This window comes from Balaenoptera acutorostrata, chromosome 6 (genome assembly GCF_949987535.1).
Source record: "Balaenoptera acutorostrata chromosome 6, mBalAcu1.1, whole genome shotgun sequence".
Lineage (NCBI taxonomy): Eukaryota > Metazoa > Chordata > Mammalia > Artiodactyla > Balaenopteridae > Balaenoptera > Balaenoptera acutorostrata.
The window spans coordinates 86895227-86901067 of NC_080069.1; the positions used below are offsets into that span (position 1 = coordinate 86895227).

At 38.3% G+C, this 5841-nt stretch overlaps 1 pseudogene; it reads left to right on the top strand.

Moving 5' to 3' along the window:
* Positions 1-4817: 4817 nt before the first annotated feature.
* Positions 4818-5446, top strand: LOC103010306 (TM2 domain-containing protein 1-like; annotated as a pseudogene).
* Positions 5447-5841: the final 395 nt, after the last annotated feature.

The window sequence follows — 5841 nt, forward strand, 5'->3', positions numbered from 1 at the left end:
CCAGCAAGTCTCCTTAAGAGAAATTTTTCTTATTATGAGAAAAAAAAAAAAGAAAGTTGACTGGCTTACCTTAGTTACGTAAAAGCTTGTGCAGCCTTTTCTGGTGTTTTTGTGTCTCTCCTTAAAATGCAGACCAGAACATTCTGGTTTTAGCAAAGTTTCCCCTCCTTGCCCTCAACCTTTTGTGAAGGTTGTGAATCAATTTTTCATCAGAGGCGTGGCAGCCTTGTGAGTGTGAAGGGACTAAGATTCCAGCCCCTTCTCCATAAGATTCAACATTAGACAAATTTGGAGGAAACCACAGTGTCCTTGGCTGAGGCTCCCTGACAGGAAAGAACCACAATAGTGACAGACGAGCAATCATGAAGAGAGAAAGAAAGTTTGGGCTTCAACAAGTTTCAAACAAGGTTCTAAGACAGGTCTGGCCTTGGCAGATCTTGTACTGAGGCTTCATACGTCCCCAGGCCTGGCCAGCCTGGTACGGGAGTCATGACTAGGCGACAGTGGAGTGACCCTAGTGATGTAAATGTACACAGGCGTTGCTGTCGCTCTGGGACCCCCATCCAGTCTCAGTTGTCCCTGTTAGGACAGTGCCAACAGCACTGCTCTACTGGTGGTATTCCCCCTCATTGAGAAGAATGGTGGCCATCCTCTGGCCTAATAATTTGGATTCTGGGTGACATGGGATAAAAAGCTGCCCGCCAATATAGGTATGCGGGTTTGTAAGTGATTAATTAGAATAATAAAAAGGATGTGGCTGTATTTATCCAGGCTGGTGAAGCAAGTTACTATTACTCAAGATTTTTCATGTTATTACAAACTTTGATGCCTGCCTAGTGGTGTACTGAGAGAACATATCTTATTTTCTCGTTTCTCTATTATTGAACATAAAGGTCTTTTGCATGAGGCATTTCTGACAGAATCTAGTATTGTTGTAGCACTAAAAGTGTAACAGTAGTAGGAATATATTTTCTGGGTGTTAAAAGTATGCAGTTATAATGTAAAATAAGTCATTTAGAACACAAACATTATTCTTTGGAACATGATGAATTTAGCCTCCTTGTCTTCTTGTATTCAAGGGGCACTAGGAATCTTTGCCAAGAGTGGGGCACGATAGGGAGAGGGGGCTCAGAGAACCAAGAGTGCAGTCTGTGCTTGAGTTCCATCTTTTCCAGGATACCTTTGATCCAAAGGAGGGTCAAAGGTAGTATTGTATGCAGGATGGAAGGTCCACATCCATTAGATATAAGAGGCCATGACTCTCCCCAGTGAGTCCCCAGAAACAAGCAGGGCCCCATACATAGTAAGTGCTTGGTATGTGTTTTGTGAGTATTTGAATGAATGAATATTTCCACTAAGCACTCAGGGAACAAGACTATGTAAGCATTCCAGAATTAAAGGATCAGATTTGTACAAACTTGCCATATAATTTTGAAAGTGCTGTTTAACCTCTAGAAGTCCATCTTCTTATATGACAAATTGGTAATGATATCTGTATTTACCTATATAAAAAGCATAATATTATAATACAACTAGATCTGTGTGGCTTCTTTTCATATGCTGTTATGTCATTTCAAGACATTAGTTTTCCTGATAGTGGTTATGTGATCTTCTACACCTGGATGTAAACAATAGTGACAACAACAACAAAATGAAATAAAGCACCACTGACTCCAGAGGAAATAATAATTATAGTTCATGGCCATAAATGATACCTGCGGTAGATACGAGACTACTTTAGGCCTGTATTTCTGAGTGTACATTGTTACTTTTACTTGATTGCGCTCCAATTTCCATTCATTTGAGAACTGTGGGAAAATGAGACTATAGGTGCCACGTTCAAATTGGAGAGTTTCAGGAACTATAGAATGGGTTTTATTTTGTTTTGTTTCCAGAAGACAATTTCTATCATGCTCTGGGAACATGGTGGCCTGTGGAGTAATTCGTCGAGTCAGGCCCCAGCTACCTTGTCTTGAAAGAGGGGCCCAGTAGGAGCAGCTGCCCTGAGAATCTTGAGTCTCAGTCTGTCTTTTTTATTTTTTAAATTTTTTGTAGACACTAAGAAATAAAATTTCTGCTACAACATAGAGAGTGAATTTAAAAGTTCTGTTTTTGTGGGCATTAAAAGGAAACTGATTGAGCAATGAGATAAAATTCAGGACACAGGATAAGTGGTGATAAAATCAGTATCTTAAAAGGGATTAGATCTCTACAATCAACAAAATGAAATTAACATATATTATCACATTCAAATCTCAGTACAGCCCCTGGAGGGAAGTTGGAGAAGCACTATTATCCTTCTTTAAAAATTTCAGGAACTGAGACTCAAAAAGTTTAGGGGCCATGTCCACAGCAATAGAACTTGTAACTGACGATTAGAGTTTGGGTTTTCACTCTCCCTCTACCACCTCTCCATGCTACTGTTGAAGGTGCCAGAGTCTTGGCACCTTTATGTCTTTCTCTCCTGAGTCATTCAATCATAGTTCCAGAGTATCTCTGCAAAAGAAGTGAATGTCCCTTCTGAAACTCAGCACCTTTAACATATATGTTATCAGTATATCTCCACCTACAAACTTTCAAATAACATGAAAGCTTGAGGCATTTCTTTCCTTTCTTTTTTTTCCTCCCCTTTTCCTTTATGCATGTCCAGAGGTTATTTTTATACTGCCATTTCCTAGAGGAAAGGAAAATAGAAATTCTTGTTCTTTATCAAGGCTAATAATCTGGCTGCTTTTTATTTAAATTAAAAAAAAAAAACACGAAAATCCTTTCTGTAGACTTGACAGGTTATCCCAACTCTCTCATTTGTGTTCAGAGATTTTAACGTTTTCTCTTCTATTTTCTGGCCACAAGTCTTCTTGATAGAAAATTGCAACAAGAGAAAGGTCTGTTCCCTTTTGGAATGCTCTCCACACAGAAGCCTGGGAGAAAAGTTGTAGCATATGTTAGAGACCCCAGCTTCTAGGAGCTGGGCCAGAATAGGCAGCATGAAATAGGATAAGGTGATTCTCTTTGCTTTCAAGCTTTGGTTCCCTTCTTAAAGAACTCCATTCTTGTGGTCAGGAAAAGCAAATAGAGTTGGTTCTGAAGCAGATGCTGCTCAGACTTCCTGGTTGTCAGAGCAGAAGTGAGAAGGCAGAATTAAAGGAGACAAAATTAGAGTGAGAGTGTGTGTGTGTGTGTTTACATGTGCACGCACACGTGCATGGGCACACAAGCATAAAGCATCAACATTTGCAAACCCGATATAATCTGCAAAACAAAGCACATCTTCAATTTCAAGTAAGAATGAAGAAAAGTGAGTATATCTCTGGAGCAGGAATCAACAAACTTTTTCTGTAAAGAGCCAGATAAAAAACTATTTTAGACTTAGTGGGTCACATGGTCTCTGTCCCAAATATTCAACTCTGCTATTGTAGTACAAAACAGCCTTGGACAACATATAAACAAATAAGCATGGCTATGTCCCAATAAAACTTCATTTATGGACACTGAAATTTGAATTTTATATAACTTCCACATCATGAAATATTATTTTTCTTTTGATTTTTTCCCCACCATTTAAAAATGCAAAAGCCATTTTTAGCTTGTGGGTGGTACAAAAGCAGGCAGTGAACCAGATTTGGCCCATGGGGCTCTAGAGGAAGGGTAATGCTAGTATAGGGGTGGTATGAAAATATGGAAGACATTTCTTTTTATTCTTCTGTGAAGTGGTGACCAGATGAGCACATTTCCTCATCCTCCTTATGAAAAAAAAAAAAATTTACAAAACTTATATCGATTAAAATATCATCTCTTTGAAATTCACTTAATTCTGAAATTTCAACAGGGCCATGCCGAAATTTATCAATGGGCATTTTTTGAAAGTTTAGTTGCATTGCCAGCTTTATATTTAAGGCATATAGACTTCAAATATTTTAGAGAAATCTGGTGATCAAAGGAAGAATATCTTATTTCAAGATAGTACTTATTTGAAAGAACCTGCCTCTCAGATGGGATTGTCCCAAAAATCCATACCAATACACTATCAGGTTAATTTTCTGCTTTATAATACAATAAAACAGTCACATAATACTGAAAACATTAACAGTATTGTCAAATTTTGAACAATACTGAAAATTTTAACAGTATTGTTAAAATTTTATTTGACTTGTGAGTCAAATAAAATCATGATAAATGTGTTATAGTGTCCTGCATACGTGTGGGGAAAGAATCTGTGTTTCTAACTGAATTCAAAAAAGAAATAACTCATTATGAAAGCAAACCATTTCTGATGAGGGGAACATGAATATAAGTGCAAATCTACAAATCTTTATTGTTAAGGTACTCTCCCCCCCACTTCCTGTCCTTTAATCATGCCCATAACTATGGGCGCTCAGATTCAGTTGGGGTATAATTTGAAAAGAATGTTTGACTATGACCATAAACATTCCATTTAGTCATCACCATGAATCCCAGATGCTGGCAACAACATAGACATTTTTTTGTGGGCGTGAGAATAATCCAGATCCCTGCTATTCAAGTGTCGTCTGTAGATCAGGAGTATCAGCATCACCTAGAAGCTTGTTGGAAATGCAGAGTCTCAGGCTCCACCCCAACCTCACTGAATCAAAATCTGTATTTTAACAAAACCTTCAAATGGTTTGTATGAACACGAATGGTAAAGAGGCACTCAGCTTTAGGAATGGTTTTCGACCTTGGCTGTAAGTTAGAATTCCCTGTGGAACTTCTAGAAATCCCAGTGCCCAATCTCCATAGCAGACCAATCAAATCAGAATATCTGGAGGTGAGTTATGGGGGACGCGCCGGTGCCCAGCATGGCGGCCACTTGGCCCTCCGGGCTGGTTGCTTCTGAGACTGCTGCCGCTGGGCTCCTGGGTGTTCTGTGGTTTGCGTCAGTAATCACGGGACCTTGGGGAGCTGCCGCGGCCGCGGCGAGGAGACACTTACATGCGAGGACCTCAAAGTGGGACAATGCATTTGTAAGGATCCAAAAATAAATGATGCTACACAAGAACCAGTTAACTGTACAAACTACACAGTCATGTTCCATGTTTTCCAGCACCTAACATGACTTGTAAGGATTTTAGTGGCAATGAAACACATTTTACTGGAAACGAAATTGGTTTTCTCAAGCCCATATCTTGCCGAAATGTAAATGGCTATTCATACAAGGTGGCGGTTGCACTGTCTCTTTTTTGTTGGATGGTTGGGAGCAGATAGATTTTACCTTGGATACCCTGCCTTGGGTTTGTTAAAGTTTTGCACTGTAGGACTTTGTGGAATTGGGAGCCTAATTGATTTCATTCTTATTTCAATTAAGATTGTTGGACCTTCAGATAGAAGTAGTTACATTATAGATTATTATGGAACCAGACTTACAAGACTGAGTATTACCAATGAGAAATTTAGAAAAACTCAGTTATATCCATGAATATTGTTTAAAAGAAACAGATTAGGGCCTCCTTGATTTTAATAGAGAACTCTTAGTATGTAGATTTTCCAGATTTTCCTTTTTCCTTCTTCACATACCACTTTATGGATTCTATTTAATTTTTTGTTGTTGCTGATGTTTTTGTTTTCTTGTTTTAGTTAAAAACATATTATTCTGAGACGTATTTAATAGAACTTTTTTGAGATTTATATGATAATAGAGTCTTCAGCTACTGTCTCTATGAGATAAATAGCTTATTACTCTGATATTAATGTCTTTTCCAAAGGGAAGTTGCCACTTGTCCTTTTCGCTTCTGAAAAATAAAAGTATGACTTACTCAAAAAAAAAAAATCTGGAGGTGGGATCTACACATCAGTATATTTTAAAGCTCCCTGGATTATTCCAAA